General features: G+C 41.6%; 1 long non-coding RNA gene across 1 annotated transcript in view; it reads left to right on the plus strand.

Moving 5' to 3' along the window:
• The window catches only part of LOC135283604 (uncharacterized), a 73,926-nt gene extending 60,463 nt beyond the window's left edge, over window positions 1–13,463 (plus strand). The window contains exons 7-9 of the long non-coding RNA XR_010349307.1: window positions 5,647–5,939; window positions 7,244–7,346; window positions 9,228–13,463. This is a non-coding gene — a long non-coding RNA (uncharacterized LOC135283604). The remainder of the gene's footprint in view (window positions 1–5,646; window positions 5,940–7,243; window positions 7,347–9,227) is intronic.
• Window positions 13,464–22,710: the final 9,247 nt, after the last annotated feature.

Below are 22,710 nucleotides of genomic sequence, written 5' to 3' on the forward strand. Positions count from 1 at the left end.
TTTCTCATAGGGTAAGAGAAATCAAACCTTCCTCCCAATCCCTGCCCTTGGAGCAGACACCTGAGTGTGGGAATCAGAAAAACAGAAACTTCCACAGACACTCCAGGGTTTTATTTGCGGCCTTGGGAGAAGCTTGGATTGATGTAAAAATACAATACACGGAGATTATGCAGAAAAATAATAAACTTATGTTTTTATAGTTGTAAGAAATAATATGCCTTAAGTAATGAGAGACTGCATTGATGAGATAGTGAAGGTTTTATAATGTAGGGGTGTGGTTGTATGGAATAAATTAAGAGTTTAGAAGTTATAATAGAAGTGTATGTGTGCATGTGAGACAGAAGCCTATTGGACAAAAGTATCCACAGTGCAGTAGAAGTAAATAAAGGTGATAGGTTAGAAAAGCAAAATAAACCCTGTGGCAACTGTCCATTGGGTTAGAAAGTTCTGTATTGCCTTGTAATAAAGGACTTGTGACTGCTCTGGAGCTATAGCCGAATGCCTGCTCCTCTAAAATCTCACATCCTCTGAGACTGATGTTTGTCTGAGAAATAAATCATTCTTAGCCCCAAAACAGTCCCATCCCTTCATTATTAGCAGTGACAATGACACCTGAGGGCACACAGGGCTTCTGCAGCACTTGGGGAGGAGGTGAGTGAGTGATACTGAGGGGGCTCCCCCATGGTACCCCCAGGGTGAGAGCTTGGGGCACAGCTCCCTCCTGCTGGCCCAGGAGCAGCTGTTGGCTCAGCAAATGTGATCTCTCTCCAGCAGGAAATGGAATCTCAGTGGGAGAGTGGGGGCTCCTAACAGAATTCAGACTCATTCACATGCCAGCCATGCCCCAGGAGCTGGTTTGCAGTGACCTCGTTTGCCCTCTGTTGTTACACGTTTGTCCCAGCAGCACAATTTCACAGGCAGCAAACATTTAAAAATAGCTTCAGATATGACTAATCAAAGACAAAATCTTGCTTTCAGCTGCCACTTGGCAGCTTTCACCCTTGTGGTGGGTGGGTGGTTTAAAGAGGTAGAAAGCAAATATTTGGATTCTGAAAACACTCCTACTGCACCTTGTTTGTGTGTTTATATTTTAATAAACTACCAGCTGAATGGATGATTAATTCTAGAGAGATGGATACACAGAATGTAAAAAGATCATTTTGTGTTCAAGCAACCTTGCTAAGGCAAAGTTGATACTGTCCTGATGGGCCAAAGTAATTTTCCTCATGATTATGAAAAAACTCAAACATGTTTATGTGACATGTGAACTTGATAGTGGTTCTTTTAAGGGAGGAAAAAGAAAGACAAATTCCAGTGAATTCTGAAATATTTTTGTACTGATATTATTTAATATAACCACTCTCATAATGTCTAAGAATAGGATGACAACAGAGAGAGAAAACAAATCTATCAGATAAGTGTGAACTTGCCCTGCATCAGAATTTCCTGCCCTTGCTCACATGGGGATGAGTCCTGGCGCAGTCCTTGCTTTATCTCAGGGTTTAGAGCAGGACACAGTCAGTTCTGGGACAATTTGAGTGCTTGGAACTTCCCAAACATCAGGACCTTGCTTGGCCTTCAAACCAATTTGTACCAGGCTAGAAGGAATCCCCCACATTTCCCAGGATTTACTGGCAGGGCTGGGTATGAGTGGCCCCATGACCCTCTTCAAAACAAGTGATCTTTTTTCTTAGGGCAGGTCCCAGAACTTTTAAGGTTTCTTAGTTCACAGCCAGGTTTTCAGATATGTTTATTGCAGACAGTGCTCACACTATGAACAGGGAGCATCTCTCTGTTGAGTGTACCCAACAATCAGTACAGGTGAGACTTGCACCTTGTCAAGTTGGGTGCCAAAATCTGTCTTTGTTTGGAAAGCCAGGTGTATGCTAAGGAAGGCAGAAGCCTAGCCTCCCCTGAAATGGGAAATGTAAATCCCCTCCCTCCAAATTGTTATAAATTTTAAATTAAGGGGCTCTCAGGCAAAGATATGGGAATAGGAATAACAGTTCTTTACTAGGGAAGAAAATAAAAAGATAAAATAAACAATGCAGTAAACCAAGACAACACTGACAGAGTCAGAACACAACCTGACACCCTGTGTGTCAGGCTGCTGGTAGCATCCAATTAGAATTGTGGCTGCAGTTCTCCTGCAGTGTCAGGGGTGGTTCTGCTGGAGCAGGGTTCCTGTAGAAGGGTGCAGTCTTCCTCTGAAGATCCAGTGGAAGAGGCAGCTGCTGTTCCTCTGGGAAATCCAGTGGAGAAGCCATGCTGGTGTTCCAGAATCTCAGATTATATCCAGGAAGGAATGTTTGGCTCCTCCCTCTGGGTAGGGTATCCCCCAGTGGAATGCCGTGGTTCTTATCAGCCATGCAGGCACATTCCATAACCTATTATTAGCAGGTGTCCCCCCAGAGGGAGGAGTGGGTGTGGAAGAGATAAGGAAAACTGCCCAACGAACAGAAGATAACTGCCACACAGATGGCAAATAGAATACAACTTGCTTGGCAATCCAGGACACTTGTCTTGAATCAGCTCCTAGACAAGCTTTGGCAAAACACAAGGTTTTAGGTGATGAGGTTTGCTAATGGAAAAACCAAGCAGGTGCTTAACAAACACCAGGAAGGATCAAAATGCCCTTCAGGACAAGTCTCCTATGGATGAAATTGCAACAGCACAAGTCAGAACTTCCTATATAAGCATTTGGCTTCAAATTCTACATTGCATGACAGAAACTAGTATTTTGACAGCATTTTCACTGATGCAGATGTGCCAGACTGTTGTCTGTAAAGCAGAGTATGGATAGGGTAAAACAGCCCTTCCCATTTCTGTGGTCTCAGACACGAAGGTCAGACACATGAAGGACTGTAAATGGTAAAAATAAACATCCCACAGACCTGGGCCTTTGGCACCCAGAAGGGAATCAGGTGTTCCTGCATTCCTGCAGACTCCTGAGATGTGTACAAAAGTAGCTTTTATGGGAAAAGCAAAAGCCTCTCCAACTTATTTTTTTTAGCATTTCACAGACTTTCCTAACCTTTCAGCTGGGGTGATCCTCTATGCTTCATCCATTTTATGTTTTTTAATGAGGTGAAAGTGTCTGTCTAATTTAAAGACATTAAATTGCTTTAATTTTGCAGTTCTTCAGGTGTTAAGTCTAGTTTTGTTTTCTGAAGTTTTGCTGATACTTGTTTTCAGCTAGGATAAAAAGACTTTGGAAGTCTCTGAAATTTGGGTAAAATTTACTATTGCAAGAGACTACAAGGTAAAGTTTTCTAGGAATTGACTTGTTAGCTCAGTCTCAGGACAGTTGATGTGAAAAACGAGAGTGGGACCAAGGGAAAAAAATATATTTCCTCAGGTCACCTGGAGCTCCCTTTGCCTATTCCATTCACAAATTCTAAGAAGTAAGTTTTGTTAAAGAAATAAATAGCTCCCAATCTTAACAGTGAAGACAAGTAATTAACGAAGAAAAATCTGTAGTTAAGAAAAAGTTCCTCTGAAAACAGACTTAAATAATGAACAGTGTGTTATATCTCATTGAATCTCATCAGGGCTGCTAATATTGACTGCTTGTAACATTCTAAGTGGTAAGTAAGTAGTACAGTAGATCTAGATCAGGAAATTTCTGCACTGAATCATTTACTTGGTTTTTTTCTCCCAGGAAAAACAACAAAAAAGTTGCTTTCCAAATCGATAAACTTAGAGAGGACTTACGTACTATAAAATAAGGAAGTCTCCCAGCCTTCATCTTCCATAACATTGCCAAAGAAAGATCTGTCCATAACTACATTGCCTGTGTTGTTTCTGCTGATTTTATGAGGAGCTCCTCTGATGTCCCATTAGGACTAAGATCTGAATTTGAAAGACCTGAGTGCTCTTTGCTGTGAAAATGCAGAGCCAACCTTGTCTAGCAACCTTTGGCATGTAAAGAAGGCTGGTAATTATCATTTTCATCTCTAAATGTTGCAAACGACAGTAAATTTGGTAGGATCTACTTTTAGATCTCACAGTAAAAGGCAGACAGTTTCAGAGAATAAATCAATTTTCTTCTACTTTTGGTTTACACTCCTTCCCCCAAGCAAATGTCTAATTACCTTAGATAAACATCTGTAAACATGAGCCTTCCCCTCAGTAATCCACCTTCTATGTGCCTGGTTTATACCAAAGTTAATAAGCTCAGTCTATTTACCATACTACTTAAAATGATGCTTGTAATGCTCTATCCAACTTCATGGTCTTTTACCAGGAGTAAAAAAGGCATTGGAATTAGGGAATGATCATCTTTGATGGGTCTGGGTTCAATAACAGAGACTTCTAACCTATGAGTCTACGAACAGAAATGCCAGTAAACAGATTTGCAGAAGTGCTTGATCTGTTTTCCAAAAGCATTAATTTTCATTTTTATCCTGTTTATTCTTCTGTGTAATAATTCCTCATTCCTGATTTGGAGAGGAGACCCATGCATTATCATTCAGAATGCCACAAAATTCAATTAAGGGCTGGCTGCAGCATCCCTTCTTGGTTTGTGAATGATTCCAGTGAGAAAAGCAGATGACTTTTTCCATCACAAAGAGTGCCTGCTAATTTTAACAGAGCAGACAGCCCTAAGCTATGCAAGCTATCATTAAACAATAAAGAAACATTAATAAAATGGCTCAAGGGGTAGTCTCATTCAGCCAGGGGTAAAACTACTCTTTGAACATTTCAGGGACAAAGGGCATGAAATAGTGTCACATCTCTGATAATGCAATTCCACATCCACCAGACTCCAGGCTCTGGAAGCCCAGCTTGCTCCTCCAGCTGATCCCAACTGCCTGGCAGTTCTGCTGGCTGCCACTCAGGTGTCAGCACTACAACCATCTTTACCTCAGAGGTGTACAGGCACCTGTCAGCTTGATGGAAGCAGTCTGTGTGTAATAATAGGATGAAATGTTGATTCTGGTCCTCTAAAATCATTATTATAATTTTTATTATGTATGTCTCAGTTTACTTTTCAAGATGACCGAAAGTTTCCAAGGCAAGCTTTAATTTCTCTTATTTAGAAACCCTGAGATATCTATAGTCATCTAGAAAGTACCTCACTTTCCCCCACAGGTATTTAATGAGAATTTTCTGACTTCTACCCACGTAGTACATAGTCATGTTTTTAATTCTTTACTTCATGACTCAAGGGAGCGAGGCATGGATTAAATATTCTATTTAAAAATGCTTTGACACATTTTGTTGATGCCAAGACAATTCTGTTGAAGCATTATCATGATTTACTTGAGGTAAATCAGCAAATAAATCATGTTGCCCCATAGGGCCACTCAGCTGAGCATGTGTTTTATAAACACAGAGCCCTATAGCAGCAGCAATTGGCACATTTCCTTCAAGTCAGTGAGAGATTACACAGTAAGACAGAGATACTTAGAGAGCTGCTGCTGGTGGTGTCTGAGCCCCTAGGCTTTGTTCAGGCAGCTCCAATCTGAATGGATCACTTCCTTACCAAAGGAAACAACAACAACAAAATCTCTGGAGTGCAATGTGAAATGTTTTCCATTAATGGCGACATGAATGTTACTGCTGAGCCCTGTTCTGCCAGATGATTGTATGCAGCAGAAGGTAATTTAATTCACCAGAATTTTCCTTTGCTTCCCCCTCCAGGTTAAAAGTCTGATCAGATGCTGGCTCTACATGCAAAATCAGTGAGTGACTGCAGCAGCTCCTGAGAGAACACAGAGCTGCATCAGGCAGCAGCTGGAACCCACTGCCAGGGAAGCAAACACTGGAGCTGGTTCCCCACTACTCTCTCCAGCCCTTGGCTGGTGGGGGAAAGCAGGGCCCAGGGGCAGAAGGAAAATGTAAAAACAGCTGGAGGATGTTGTGCCCACCTTGTGTGTCCTGGGAATTACCTCACCCTGGTGTGGCACACCCTGCAGTTGTGACAGCCCTGTCAGGTAAGTCAGGCTGTTTATGCACACCAGGATGTTCCTTGCACCAGCTGATGCCTCAGGTTTTAGCATTTATATTTTTCAGATTCTCTGCTGCTTTAGTGTGTGGGTCTGGGCTTCATATGAGGGGATGGTGAGCTCCCTGCACAGAGCAGGGAGACAAAACAATTCCTTCTCTAGCTGAGGACCAAGGACAATGATCCAAATCTCAGGACCAAGAGCACAAACAATGTGGGCTGAAGAGAGAAAAACAAGAAGGATGGGACTGCATGGGCTGGAGCTGTAATTGGACAATTAACTCCAATCTGCAAATGGAGCAGAACTTATAAAAGTGACAGACCCCATGAGTGCTTGTGCATTTTGTGACCATTTTGTTTCACCTGGGGTGCAGCCCTGGCTGGGCTCTTGTGCTGCCCAAGGTGCATCCATTGAGGCCTCCTGATAAATCCCTACTTTATTCTTTAATTCTGTCTAGCCTCTGCTCTAGCTCAGCCTTCACAAGGCATCACCTGGCTCAGCACCTGCTCTGATGAGTTAAAGGAAAAGGAGGCTCTATCCTGAGGTCAGAGCAGAAGTTCCTCAAACTTTTCCCTGAATTTCCTCTTCTCCTGCTTTCTGCTCCTCTAAGGAGGTGACCAGAGGCTTGCACCAGGACTCCTTTCCCCATGATGGTCCCAACAGTTTATCAAACCCAGTCCAGAATGAGCCAAAAATCCTCTGAAGGTGACTACTGCCTGTCTTCAAACAAACCCTGCCTGCTCTGGTTTGAGACTGCCCACACCCATTGGCCCCAAAGCTCCAGGCTCTGCCTGGTCCCTGGCCAGGTAACAAACCTGAGAGCTGCCAGCAAAGGGCAAGGGGACAGGGATTGCACCAAGGCTGGTGTGTTTCTTGTACCTTGGTCTGCATCTGAGACAAACTATTTCTTTGCTCACCTACTGCAAACATTTCAACCCCCAAGGCTGGGTTTCTGGAAGGAGAAGCCTCAGAAAGAGGGGGGTGCCTACAGAAACATGCTGATATCCTAGCTGCTAGGAATGATTAGAGTTGTGTATGAGGTCTCTGATGCTCCATCCAAACTTCTGTTTGCCTGGCATGTGGTGAATACTTTGGATACATTCAACTACCTGGCTCTGAAAGCATTTTAAAGAGCAGGTGTAAATGTTCATCAGTAAGGGGCAGGTCAAGCTACCTGCCAGCTTTGTTGCTTCACTGGGTTAGGGTTCAAGGGTGGGATCCTTCTTTCCTCAGGTATTGAGCTAAAAATTCTTGACTACTTTCAACAGTGATCCAAATCCTTTAAATTCTAGGTAGGAATAGATGAACAGAAGTGTTTTCACCTGTGCACAGTTGAAAACTAAAAGGGATTTTCAGCAACATTGACTTTCTCCTTGACTTGGCCAGGAGCTTCAGGTGAGAAATCAAGGGCCGATTTTCAGGGTTTTCCTCACGTGTGTGTCTCTTTGGGAGTGGGTTAATCTCTACTGAACCTGATAAAGCTCCAGGAGAGAAGTTGATTTCTGATTTACATCCAGCTCCTGTCTGCATTATCAGAAATACTCCTGGTGGGTCCCCCACACTCCTGCAGTGTTTCAGAGAGATGCAGTGACTCTCACCAGCTGGAGACCCTGCTGAGGGCAATTCCCAGGGTCACCAAAGCTGACAGGATGACTGGACATACACAATCAGCTCTGAACTGTGACCTGACATTTTCCAAAAAGACTTACACTACCTGGGATTTCTCTGGGGTAATTCCTGTACATGATCTGGGATACCTGTGCTGAGTACATTTCTCTGATAAATGCTTCCTAAAATGGCAGATTTCAGAATAATTCTAAGTTATATATTTGGAAAACTACTTCACAAGCTGTTTGATAAATCTAAATGAAAAATTATTTTAAAAGTCAGGAAAAAAGAAAGAACACATGTCTGTGTCTGGGGCTCTGGTTTGGAAGTAGAGCTGATTGCTCAAGTTACTGGATAACATAAATACTCTTTCAATTTCTTTGCAATTTTGAAGCTGCTGCAACTCCAGTGAAAGTTCCTAATGTTATTTTTCCTCTCTTAACCTAATTAACAAACTGAAAATTTATGTAGTCCTAAACAAAATTGCTTTCTTGTAAGCACTGCAGAAGGAATAATTGCTCATGTACCTCTTAAAGCTTTGGCACCACTGCCAAGGCTCCCCAGCAACTGCAGTGCCTGAATTCCCTCCCCAGAAGAGGTGCACTGAGATTGCCCATCTGAGGCCACACTCACACAGGATGCCAACTGCTAGCATGAACACAGGATGGCACCACCCTGATCCATTATTATTATTATTTTAAATGTTGAATTTGAGTTGTTAGTTTTACATATTTACCTGCTGAATATTTAGAAAAGCCTTGGTTTAGGTATATTTTTAAAGAAGAATGACAAAAAAACCCCCAACCCCAGATCCTTGGTTTTAATTTAATAAAAACTTTAGGAACTATTTTAATTTAATTATTATAAAACAAAACAAAATTGCTTAAACTGAGAGGAATACTTTTTTATTGAACTTGATTTTTCAATAATGATATATTTTTTCAATAATGGATTTTTCAACAGAGTTGTATTAAAAGAGAATTACTTGTTAACAAGAACTTGCCATCACTTTTAGAGTGATATTCTAGGGTATTACTGGTACTGTGCTAATAGCTTCACAAGCAGTTAGTTTCTCAAAAACAGATTTAACACATTTCCAAACAGAAAATGTGTGTATTATTTTGTGGCTTAAATCTGTTTTATCATGCTATCACTTCCAAAATACTGAAGGCATAAAATGGTTTATAGTCCAAAAGATAAACCAGCACAAGCTGCTATGTTGGAATATAAGAAAGGATCTGAGAAAGTGCTAAAAGCATTATTACAGCTACAGAATGGACTCGTAAATCTTTTATGCAACTTGATCAGTTCCCCTTGGAACCACAGTGTATTGTTTTCATAAATAAACACCCAAAGTTGCTGTGCACAGTGTTTCTGGGCTGTCACACACTGCTGTTGTGCTTTAACAGGGTTTGTGCTAAATTGCAAACTAGAAACATTCCCATGAAAGATCCTTTTTCCTGTCCTGTTTCCAGCACCCTGCCTGTGGATGCAGGTCCATCCCTCCTGAGCATCCCAGCCACCAGCCAGGCTCTGCCTGCTCCAAGGGGTGCTGCAGCTCACAGCCCTGCTGGGGGAGCAGCCCAGCCTCATTTCCTGACCTTGAACTTGTCCATGGTAATGAGATTTAGGGGGTAATTCCTCTCCTGCATCGGTTTCTTTTTACAGGAAGAAGCAGTAGAGAATAACCCTTCATTTTTATCTGCTGTACCATTACAAGCCCAAAAGCCTCCATGCCCTGGCCTGTCTTTGCCTGAATTAAGGGCATCCAGCTCCCCGGGTCACTGCTCTGGATTGGCAGCCAGACCTGGCAGATAAGTTTGCATCTGTCCATTTTCAGTAGAATAGTTTAACCTTATGCTAGACCATGATTTTCTAGCTCATTTTTTAAATGGAATACTCTTCAGAAGATCAGCTGTCCCACACTGGCTGCAGCCCAGTGATTAAAGGAACACAAAGCTCTACATCCTGCAGACCCCAAAATGCCTTTGTTGTCCCAACTCTTCACACTTGTGTCACACACCCTCCTCCCCACTCAGGAAGATTGCAAAAACATCTGAGAGAGAAAACACAGCTTGTCCAGAGTATTCTAATGGCTTGGTTGCAGCTTATACTGTGTGCTCCCCAGTAAACTACAATCTGAGATTGTTAAACTCTAAACACTGCTGTTGATAAAAATAAAATTAAAAAAAAAGCTGACAACTGTGTGAAGATGTGGAAGATGTGAAGATGCACTCTGGAGAACAGTGTGAAATGAAATCACACAAAGGTAGTTTCAGAAATAAGGACTCTTGAAAGGAATTATTGGAGAGTCTGTGGAGTCCAAGACACATAAAAAGCATCTAGACTATAAATATTGAAAAAAATCTTCTGTTAAGAGAATAAAACATTTTAAGTGCTGTGCAGGAAAGAATGGAAATCTGTGCAGTATAATTGTGCATTTTATAATTCTGACTTAGTGACAGAAGGGTAAAAAAGGAAAATTAGTGTAGTTATCTTTTCAGGGCACTGGTGAGATCTATTCTTTAACTGTCTGTATTGTCTATAATGTTTATATGTCTGTATTGTCTATAAATGTCTGTATGTTTTGGGGCTCTGGTTTGGAAGTCAGGATGCAATATTGAAGTCAAGACAAAACCATCTGCAGCTCAGCATTGTGCAGGAAGTGTTTCAGTCTAGGTAACAGGGAAATTTAACCCACCATAGGGCAATTTAACCCATCATAGGGAAATGGAACCATCTTTAATTATCTTTTTCCAGAAGAGAAAACCCATGGCTTGCCTACTATGGACCACTTGGTACACAGATGGTGCTACCTCAGAGAACAAGATGTGAACAAATGGAAGGTTTGGCAATTTTGAGAAAAACATCTGTATAAGCTCTGAATGAACACTAACCTTGCTGCCATGGAGTGGCAATAATCTCAGCATGCAAATAATACATCCCAGAATCGTTTAAGTTTCTCAGCCTAAAGCAGAAATACCAGTCTCCACCTCTGAAGTGCCTCCAGGCTGTTCTGTTGGCCAGAGTGTGAGGACAGCTTGGAGACAGAGAGGAAGATCTTTCAGTGAGGATGAAGATCATCCTCAGCTGGGACTGAGGTCCTGCTGTGCTGGAATCCAGACATACATGGACAAGTTCCTGCTCTTCTCTGAGCCTCCTGCTGTTTACAGAAAGGATCATTATCTGTGTCTTCCAGAGGAATCGAGAGATTTGCTGTCAGTCTCAGATGGGCTTGAGCCAGAAACTCAGTATAAAGGTCTGAAAGTTGAAGTTCAATTGTCTAAAGCCCAGAACCATCCAGAACAGGCTGTGGGTGGATCACAGGACCTGTGACAGAGCTGGGCTGGTGTGAAATGGCAGCTGAGCAATGTCTCGGCTGCCTCTTGTGCAGCTGAGTCCCAACCTTGCATTGTGCCCTTTATTTTCTCCTCAACAGACGGAGATTTAAAGAGATGCTTTCAAACCTGATCTCATGTGTCAGCAGGTTACAGCTACAACCCCCGTTCCTTGAGAACTAATCCAGTGGTTCTGCACCTCCACTAACCACAGCAGCAAGCTGCAGGAATTCACACACAAACCAGAAGCAATTTCTATTGCCTGAACCACTTCTGAGCACACAAGAGACAAGACAGAAGAAATGAGCAGCCATTTAAAGCATGTGCTGCTAAGGATCATGAGCTCTACCCATGCAGCAACTCGTAAGGATATAGTATAAATACTCTTAATAATAACTCATAAGGATATAGTATAAATATATATACTTGAACAATAACATTGGATATTTCCTTCCCCTGAATGCCACACAAAAAGTAAAGTTCATGAAGAGTCTTTCATTAGAAGCCATACAAAAATGCATTGCTGCTGTCTCATTATATGTTTAGAAGGATTTATTCAGAAGGAAAGAGAAATAAAACCTTTTTCCCCACAGCCAAAAGGAAAACCCATACAGTTTCCTGTATGAGTGGAAAGCAAACACTGAAGGAATAAAAATGGATTTACAGGAACTACCATTGCATGTGCCTATGCACACTGACAAGGCATAAAGAGCTATGGGGTTGCTGAATCTGAGGTCACTTTTGTTGATATCTGTTGAAAATCACTGTTACATAACTCATATCCCAGCACAGAAAAATGTCAGAGAGCAGCAGCAAAAATACAGCTTGGAAGGATTTGTCTTCACAGATGGCCTAAATTGTACCACAGAGCACAAAATGTTTTTTCTCCTACAGCATTTTTGAGGTTGTCTATCCTAACTCCCAGCTATAGAACAAGGAGATGGATCCTGAAACGATTTTTAGTGCAAAGTCAGCAAATACAAAACTAGTGAATGAGCCTTGACTGAACATGACTTTCTCTGGGTGCCAAACCAGACTTTATGCCAGGATCTACCATTTCTGATGTGGCATTGCAGCTATCACAGGAAACAAACAAACACTGGAGGAGTGGATGTATTGGTCAGCGTTCGTCAGGGTGAGCTGATAGCTTTTTACTGAGACAGATCTGCTGATTCAGGTTAGGTACATTAGTTTTGTTTTGGAAAACATGGGCCTGCATTGCAGCCACATGAAGCCAGCAAAGTCTGAGGAATTACAAGGCTTTTTTTGAGGACACCACACATACTGAAAAGTTCCTTGCAAAATCTGTGCCACCCTCTATGGCTCTCTACAGACTCATTCTGTTTTCCTCATGGACCTTTCTTTTGCTCACAGGTCACCTTCAGGATTGACATTTACTACCCCTGCATTGATTTTATCCATGAAGGAGTAGGGCTGCCTTCAGCAGCTGCTCTCTCTCCACTTCCTCAGTAGATTCCTTGGTATGTTCACATTCTAATATGATGCATTATGTTGACTTTGATTGTCTACTGGCCAGAAGTAGTTTTATTCACAATCCCGCGACTGTGACAACTCTTACCAGCTTAGAAAAAGAAGAGCAGAATTTACCTTTTCAGTAACATAAAAATTTCTCTAGCTTTTGTTTGTGGTTCCTCTTGGAAAGTGGGGGCCGTGAAAGAAAGTTAGAGCCAGTCCATAGTCTACAACAAAAATTAACTTTAATGGGGAAAATAATGTTGCTTACAAACCAAAGAAACTGCACCGCATGGGAAATAGAGCATGAAAAGGATTTGTGCTGTGATGTCAAGATTAGAGAGAATAAGCAACATGAATTAGCAAGTGGAATGCAAATATTGTACATTCAAGTGTAACTTTAGTGTAATATCAGAGATGTGGGTTCATGAGGAATTAGAGCATCTCTAAAATAGTATTCAAAGTGCTGCTGTCTGCAGAATGGAGTCCATGCATGTGGCTTAGGTGCCCCCAGCCTTCATTGAGCTGGAGCTGATGCTTTCTCCTCACTCCTTTCATCAGTATTAATTGCACGAAATTAGAGATTTTGTTTATGCAGATACACTGCATTTAGGTCAGTGACTTGCTTACAAGAACATGTGGAGGTGAACATGTCTTGGCTCTGGACAGAGACAGCAGCAGCAAAGCAATGATAAAGCCCAGGAGAGGTGAGGGCTGAGCAGCTCCTCTGGGAGAGGGGAGTGGGCACCAGCTTGGTTGTGCCAGGTGGGGCAGTGTGAAAAACAAGGTTCACTCTCCTGTAAAAACGTAGTAAGTTAAAAAAGGTTTAAAAATGTATGTTTAAAAAATAAGTTTAAAAAAGTTTAATAGAAGACGAAGACAATAAAGCAAAGATTTACAGCCGGATGCCTCCTGGCATTCCACCAAGAGTACACCTTCTATTTTGGAAACACCTTTATATACCATTTCTGTACCATTTCGATGGCATCAGCCTGTTACATGTACATAAACAATTATGCATATTAAACTAGTTTACATGTTCCAATAATTGTTTAGCATATTTCCTCCTTAGATCTGCTTTTTTGGAGCATGTGCATTTCTTGGTTGTGGTTTTAGTCCATTCTTATAATCACCTCCAGTTTTTGGGCTTTGGTCCACACTTTCTTCAGATGGTGTGTGCTGATATTTGGCATATCAACAGCAGGGTCCTCATCATATGTTCCTTGAATGTTATCCCAACCAAGCAGGCATTTTAACACAAGCATACTTTTATCAGCTGTTTTGCTACTATATCTAAGCTTAACTATCAACAGAAATAAAAATTTTATCTTTATAGCAAAATTACTTTAACACTACACATATAGAATCCATTTTAGTATTTGCAAAAAGCCAATATTATAATATATATCTATAAGAGGCAGTAACTGCAGGCTGCACACCCAGACTTCTGCAATTCTCTCTGCACTGCCTCACAGGATGGAGGAACAGGGCATCTTTTAATAGAGATTAATTTTTCTAATGCCTCATTATTTATTTTAAAGGTCCAAGGCCAATTTGTCCCTGAATGTGGAACCCAGAGTTGTATATATCATGGTGCACTTACAATAAAACAACTATTTAAATGATTTACTGAACCAGGGCCATGATATACTAAAAGCTTTCCATATCTGAAGGGGGTGAACTAGGAATCTCCTGCATGCAGACAGGAAAAATAAGTTTTCTTACATTAAAAAAAAAGTAAAGCCTTTAGTGTCTTATGGACTTGGACAAAGAAGCATTTAAAAATAAGTGCAAATGTTCTGTTTCCTTAAATTCTGCATGAACAGAGCCTATCTTTCTAAAGGACAGGGTTCAGGTCTCAGCTTGTCTGTGCCATTCATGTCCAGTGGTAAATTTAAGGATGATCATCATTGCCTCCTCATTACCAGGCTCTCTGCTTGTGAGCTCCAGACTTTGATACAAAAATGAGAGGTTTAGGGCTCACACCATATAATTCCTTCCTAATTTTCCCTAATTTGCAGGTTTAATGCCACAGAAATTGTCTTCTCTCACCCTTGTTACTTGCCCTTTCCCCCATAAATGGTGTGGCTGCTCTTGTCTCAACAGCTGCCTCGTGCTTCTCTACTTGACCCAAAATCATCTCACTACTTCATTTTTGGAGGCATTTCATTGCTTTTCCTTAAGGAAATTAATCCCTTCCTTGTAGAAGAAAGCCAGCTTCTGTTTTCCACTTGAGTACTTTTTTGGGCAGAGAGGGGAGGAGGAATGAAGTGGGTGATTTGGGTTTTTAAATCAGTGAACTGCCAAACGACAGTACTAGTGCAAAAGGGCAAGTATGTAATTTTCTCAGTAGCAAATATAGCTACATGTATCTAAATCTGAGACATTCATCAGCTCCTTTATAGGATACGACAGGGATCAGAAATGATTTTCTGTTTAAGTGCAGAAGATCAAACATGTTTGTCATTTTAGCCTTCTCTTTATTCTATCTGATTTCAAGATCTTCAGACAGACTCTCTTTAGATGTCATTGCTTCAAGCTTCTGCTTTTATCACATTAACCACTCTTCTTGAGCTTTTACACATCAAAATATATTTGGATACATTGTTGAAGAGAGCATACTTGTGAAGACTTCAATAAAAAGTTACAGAATCTGTGCCTGAAACTTTGTACAAACATAGAGGAAATAAAAACATTGAAACAAAAATGAAACCCCAAACAAAAATCCACAATGCTTCACTCACATTTTGCTTTTTCAAGGAGAAAAAAGATGTTTTGCTTATGTTTGAATGCAGCTTTGTGTGCAGAACCCCAGACAGGGTGAGCCATCTCGTGCCTGTCAGATCCTTGCATTTGCAGTTTAGTACTTTTGTGGTTTTGAATTCCTCTATTCCTGCTCTATTGACAGAGTGTTACACCAAACTCTGCAATGGGGAAGAGCTGCATTTTCTAATGAATTGTCTAGGCCTTTATTGAGCCACATCTTCAGGTATGTGTGGATCCTGCTTCTATTTAAGTTTTTAACTAGACAAAACTCTTCCCAGCTGGTAGAAAGGGCTGGGGTTTGCTCTGCCTTGTTTAACTGAGGACAGACTTGGCCCTTGTGGGGTCCTTTGGCCATTTCCTCACTGTTGCCATCACTTGTGTGTCACCAGTACATTGCAATGAGCACTAATGAACGTGAGACAGTGACAATGCACAGCGCTGGAGCTCTCCCATCCCTCCCACAGGCAGGTTTGGGCTCACTCTGGCAGGAGGGTGTGTTGTCCTTGGAAGAGGCTGGTCCCAGGGCACACCAGCAGGATGTTTCCTCAGCAAGCATTTCAGACTGCAGGTTTCTTATCAGTTTCAGACTCACTTATTTTTGAGATAAGGCTGCCTCTTGCAGTCAGGCTGGAGTGAAGGACTGTTAGAAATAAACTCCAGAAGCATTTCAGGGCACGTTTGTGCACAGGCAGGTAAATTGATGACAAGCTGGCCACCACCTGTGGTGGGGAACTGTAGCAGCAGGATTTACTTCAAAATAAACTTCCTCTCTTTCATCAGCATCCCTGGGGTGTTGGAATCTCACTGAAGCCTACACCATGACACTGATATGACAGCATGTTAAATAAAATAAAACCCAGTCACTGTACTTGCATCACCAGTTCTAAGGGTCAAATGCACCCAACTTGCTCAAGACATTCTCCTGAAATGTATCTGCTTTAGTTCCTTGCATTAAAAAAGACCAACCCAAAACAATTATAAAAGAATACTCACATATTTTTGGTCATCCCCCAAGTTCTGCTGTGGAGCTTGGCACTCAGAGGAAGGAGCCCACTTGCAAGTGGGTGAGGGGAATTTGGGAGTACAGCAGGCAGCACTACAGGGCTACTACTGCTCTTGCTTTCCCAAGAGGGAAAGCCATAGGCTTCCTTGTTAGAAAGGAAAGGCGCATTGTGGGAAATAGTAAAGGTAAGAAGATTTCCAGAAAGCTGTAAAAGCAAGCCTTAGAAACAGAAAGAACAGAAAACATAGAGCTAGCTGCAAAGTCTGAAAGTAGAAAAAGTTACAATGGTATAGCAAGCAAGGACATGAAACACTAGCTTGAGTTTTAGGCATGGCTAGGATAGACCTTAAGACTGCAGAAAAATATGCTTAGCAAGATAGTAGAAGGTTTTAGGCTCAATAATGGATTATTGTGTACTGTTAATAGAGAGCAGACCAGCAAGCATTGTGTGAAGCAGGTGTTACGTGTGCTTTTGGTAATTAGCTAAAATAACTGTCTGTAAGCTTTAGCAATACACTATTGGCTAGAAAGTTTTTAAAATGCTCTGTAACAAAGAAATCTTCAGCTGCTGGCAAGACATGAGCTGTTGCCATCTTCCAATTGTCTCAACCATGTAATGAGACTGATGCCACAACAAAGCTCAAGGAACTTATCCCAGCAGCCCCGTCCTGTTAGTGAAAAAACACCAGCACAGTGCATCTCCTACATCTTGGCAAAGGTTTTCTTCCCTGTTGTGTGGCTGCCTGAGAAGCACACAACCCCCTGCTCTCAGCTGAGTCCAGCTGCACAGCCCACACCTCCCATACACTATTTTCAGAGCATGTTGCCTGGAGGAAGTAAAGAGCAAAGGTGTTATCAATCACCACGAGCAGATTTCCCTCAGCCATTTCACATCTTCCACTGCAGAAGGTCCCATAATGTCTCAGCTGTTAGCAATCAAGTCCCAAAATGACCATTTCACAGTCCTAATCAGTTCAGAAATTAAACACCCCTCCCAACATCTCATCCCTCAGAAACAAGACTAAAAACACTATTTGTCAAAAGTATAACAAAACCATGCCACACTCTCAAACTCATGCAGTGTGAAGATAATGAGCAGTACTCTATTTTTTTAGTTTAATCATTGATTTCCCTTAGATATAATTGCATAGAAAAGATTTTGTATTTAAAATATTGCCATAAATGAGACCCAAAGGAAACAACTCTTAATAAAATGCAGAAAATCTTTGAACTCAGAAGACCTAAATGGCAAATTCAATTTTCTTCCATTTTCATGCTAGGCAGACAAGACTTGGACCTTGCAATGTCATGTTTGTTCAACTCCTCTTCCCTGTTAATTTGACAGGTTAATTATGTGACACACATGAAGCACCTAAAACTAATGATAAATAATTTAGTGTTTGACACACACTGTTGATGTACATAGGGATAGGTTTGTAGTTAGAAACAAAAAAAGGCCATTCAGTGGCTTCACAGATAAGGGCACTTGGACAATGGTACATGGGAAAGGCACAGCAGCAAAACATTCTTTTTGAGAGCTGTCTTCTAGCAAGTTTTAAGCCTTGATGTATCAAAGCAAGGAATTCACAGAATTCACAGAATCACTGGTTTCGAAGAGAACACCAAGATCATCGAGTCCAACCCAGCACCAACACCTCAACTCAACCCTGGCACCCAGTGCCACATCCAGGCTTTGTTAAACACACCCAGGGATGGTGACTGCACCACCTCCCCAGGCAGCCATTCCAGAACTTTATCACCCTTTCTGCAAAAACATTTTTTCTTAATATCCAACCTATATTTTTCTTGGTGCAGCTGGAGACTGTGTGCTCTGGTTCTGTCAGTGCTGCCTGGAGAAAGAGCCCAACCCCACCTGAGCACAGCCACCTTACAGGGAGTTGTAGAGTGATAAGGTCACCTCTGAGTCTCCTTTTCTCCAGGATGAGCACCCCCAGCTCCCTCAGTGGCTCCTCACAGGGTTTGTGTTCGTCTTGAATGTTCAATCCAGGCTGGACAGGGTGAGAGAGCAGCAGCCAGGGAAACAGGGCTGTGCACATCTGGCCATCACCAGTGCTTGGTTTTGTTCATAGCTGCAAATAAAAGTCATGCTAGATTGCATCTGGGAAAAGCTTAGGACAGATCCTTAGGAATTCATCTGGAAATTAAGGAAGGAAAGGTCTGTGTAAGTGAAGAAGGAGTTGTGGTGACATTGATTGCTCAGTTCTCTCAGCCTGCTGGCAACAGTGTGCACTGTACTCTGGCACTGGACACAACTTCTTGTGGAAATCACATATCCTCTGATCAGAGAGAGACATAGCTCTCTCCCAGAATTTTCCTGAGAAGCTGTGAGAAAGCTCAGAGAAAAGAATGAGAATCAGTTCTTATTGCCACTTGCTGCGCCTGTTGTTGTGCACGTGTGGAATGTGTTATGGAGATTTGTTTACCAAAGGATGAGTTCTTAATTGGACTCTGATGATGGTGTTTTGGATTCATTGACCATTTAGATCCATGTGTGTGTTGTGACTGTCTGGCAAGGGTGATGGTTTTTCTTGATGGTATAATATAGTGTAGTGCAATAAAGCAATTGATCAGCCTTCTGCAACCATGGAGCCAATGCTAATTATCCCATTATTATGGTAGCAGCAGTAGGGACTGCTGCTACCATAACTTCTTGGCTATAAAAGATCACTTGCCATTTCTTGATCTCTTTTATCCCCCCCCAGATTTAAATGCTTTTAGGCTCTGAATATTCTGTCTTGGTGATGTGTAATCCCAGTTAGTTTATGAGTAAAAGGTGATTTGTACCTGTGTGTGTGTGTGCACCAGAGGTTTTGTCTGTGCTGGCCCAGATCTCCACCTTTGTGGCAAGGTCTCTGTTCCCCATCCTGCCTGTGCTGCAGGGCCAGCCCCAGCAGGGACACAGCTGGCACAGGTGTGTTCATACAGCTACCCCAGAGAGCTGCTCATCCACCTGAGTACTCCAGAACCACCCTCACTCACACCTTCCTATGAAGAGTCATATGCCAGTTAGAAAAGGGGAGGAGGGAAAGAAAAATGGACAGCAAATAACTTGCAATAACGTACCATAAAATTGTTATCTCACAAGGGAGATGTGTGACACCCAGCAATCAAAAGGTATCACTTCCTTAAAGAAGGCTGGGCTTGAATATCTTGCACTGAATTTTGTAAAAGATTAAATGCCCATAATCAGATCAAATGTGGATCTATGAGATGGGAGATGAGGCTGGGAAATTGTTTGCCAGACTGAAGGAAGAGGAGGACAGCAGTAAAGTTATTAGCTCAATTAAGGAGAAAGATGGTTTGATGAAAACCTGTACTCACAGAAATAAATCAAGTATTTAGAATATTAAAAAACCCCCACCAACTGAAATCTGTGGACAGCTTTTCTCTGACATCCTCTATGCCAGTGTAATCTAAAGACTTCTGTGTTTGTGAATGAGTATTACAAGAAGTTATCTGCAAGAAATAAATATAACAACACTTAGGAGTCTTTCAGTATTTCACAGAGTTACTCAAATGGATCTCACAGATGGGAAATTACTGTTATCCCTGCTTTTTATGGACAGGAAGGGACAACACTCATGGCTGCAGCTTTCCCTGTTCTATCCCACACCCCTCAGGCTCAGGGCAGTACATGGCTCTCCTGATGCTTGTCCCCTCGTGGGCCAGCTGTGAGGCCATGAACTCTGCTTCCAAGATTGATTTCAATGCTGAAGCATTAAAGCAGCATTTTAGGTACCAGTGATCCCCAGTGCAAGATATTGGTGGATGTTTATGAAGCATTTTCTTACATCCCAGTCTGGTAACTTTTCATTAATTCAGGGATAGTTCTCGAAACATAAAATGTGTAACAGTGGATTGCCTACGTGATAACTAAAAAAGAAAAGAAAATAACTATCTTAAACTCTAGAGACCCTCACTAATTGACCTGACATGCTTATTAAGCAGTTTTGATCAGAAATAATTAACATAATCCAGCTAGACCAATTAGAGCTCAGAAAAGGAAAAAAAAAAAAAAGAAATTGGATTGTAGAAGTTTCAATTTGAAGAGCATCATTTGCAATATGAAATACCAGCTGATTCAGCAAACAAGCAAGAGTTCAGGAAACAAGTTATAACCCCTGACCCAAGGAAATAGTAGATAAGCTGCAAAGCCATGACGAGATGTTTTCTTCATGGCAGACATGCAGAAGACCTTTAAAACTGATTATCAAACTTATCACTTCTAGAAGAGGTGGGCAGAAGATAGAGTAGTTTAGCAAGTGCACCAGCACTTAGAGAATAATCTAAGGGTTGGTTCCACATCAGAGGCCCTGGGGATAGGTGGGAAAAACAGCTTGTAGGAAGCCTGCTTTGGAAATTTACCCTGAGAGACACTATTACTAATTACTGTTTGTTTTTTGCACTGCAGAAGACTGGAGATCTCAAATACAGCTATCCTTAAGGCAAAGAAAGAGAGAACTGTGCTAAGAGACCAAAGAGTCATACACAGGAAAAGGCTCCCTTTTGTAAATGCAGGCAACCCTGACGAGGGGAGAGAATGATCAATATGACTTCATCTTATCAGATGGCTAATTTATTATTTTATTATACTATATTATATTAAAGAATACTATACTAAAGAATACAGAAAGGATACTTACTCAATGCTAAAAAGATAATAATGAAAACTCCTGACTCTCTCCAGAGTCTGACACAGCTTGGCCCTGATTGGCCAAAGAATCAAAACAACTCACAGCAGAATGCAATGAAACAATCACCTGTGGGTAAACAATCTCCAACCACATTCCACATGAGCACAACACAAGGGAAGCAAATGGGATAAGAATTGTTTTCCTTTTCTCTGAGGCTTCTCAGCTTCCCAGGAGAAAAACCCTGGGTCAAAGGTATCATGTTCAGAGAATGTGAATGCCACAGCCCCCACATGCTTTAATTAAACAACCTCATCACCTCTCCTGATGAGTTTTCATTCCTGTTTTCAGCTGCACGGTGGCATGGCCTGTGCTGGGCACACCATCCCAGCTCCACATTCCAGACAATCCCAGCCATGAGGGGCTGCAGAGCCATGAGCCAGCGTGCCCCTTCCTGAGCCACCTTCTGCAGGGCTGGCCATGTGGGGGACCAAGGAGCACCTGGATATATTAGCAGGAGGAATGTCAAACTGCTGTGACAATGAATTGTACAGATTTGTGCTTTTCTGGCAGAAAGTTGTCTTGAGAATTTGAACAGGTGCTCAGAGAAGCTGATTTTCAGAGCAAATATTTTGGTCATGAGATCTGAGATAATATGGTCCCAGGGAGAAGTTTTGGTAAAATAGTGTAGAAACCTTTGTAAATGGAAGCTCCCTGCCACAGAATATCACATTTATAATGGCCTATTTAGGAATTTAACTAATGTCAAGGGGGTTGGTTAGAGGTTTTGTGCTTTTGTTTGTCCCACTCATACCTGTTTTCATAGACAGGTGTGTTCCTGTGTGTGTAACACAGAAAGATGTCAGATCCTGTAGGAAAATAATTGCAAGTCTCAGCATCTCAAGATGCTGTCTTGAAACTTCACCTTCTCTTAGAGGCACCAGAAAACTAATTCCTTTATGCACAAAACAAACAGCTTGAAAAATCTCAAACTTCATGTGAATGTGAAATATTCAAGGAAATTTTTTTAATGTTAAAGCTTGATGCACACTTTGCATTCTTGCACATCCCCAAAATTCCTGTCATCTCAGGAAATGTGGATTTCAAGGCTTGGATTCAGTTGGACTGACTAATTACTTGTGTTGTAATGATCAACCTGCTTAATTTATCACTTCTTTGAACATTTAATTAGCCAACAGTGCAAGACAATTTAGTTCTGAATTAGGATAAATTAAAATGCTAGCTTTGCAGCTTTAAGGATATGTGAACTACCACCAATTGCTGCTATGAAAACATTCAACAAAGCAGAGAGAAGAATGCAAAGATCTCAGCCAGGTTAATGATTCTGAAGTAACAGCCTTTGAAAAGCTCACTGTGAAACGTGTCTGTTCAATCACCTGTCAATCTGCCTATGCTGAAAGATAAAAACAAGAAGCTGAAAATGGTGATTTCCTCCTCCTCCTCCATGCTCAGCTCCAGCTCCTTCCAGTGCAGGAGGCTCCTGAGGCCACCCACACATCCACTCCTTCCCTGTGGGACTGGGGTCCCAGTTCAATCCCTGTGCACATCCATTTGGGGCAAGGCCACATATTTTCCTATAAACAAAGCTGTAATTCATATTTCTAAGTACTCTGAAACTGCTTTGGAACTCCTCTGGTATGTGACAGTTAAATGTTCCCAAACTTATAGAGAATAATAAACCTGGATATAGAACTTTAATAGGAAAAATGAGCAGTGGAGATGGTTTAGGATTAGTAGTCCATGGAGATACTTTTGTACAGATACCCAAACTCCCTCTATTCTGTGTGCTGTCACCTGGCTTCCATGACTAAGCCACTACAATAAACTGAAAAGGACCATGGATGGCACTTTTAAAAGTGCTAAAGAATCACGAGTCCAATTCTTGCTGTTTTTCTGAG

The sequence above is a fragment of the Passer domesticus genome, chromosome 19 (genome assembly GCF_036417665.1).
Source record: "Passer domesticus isolate bPasDom1 chromosome 19, bPasDom1.hap1, whole genome shotgun sequence".
Classification (NCBI taxonomy): Eukaryota; Metazoa; Chordata; class Aves; order Passeriformes; family Passeridae; genus Passer; species Passer domesticus.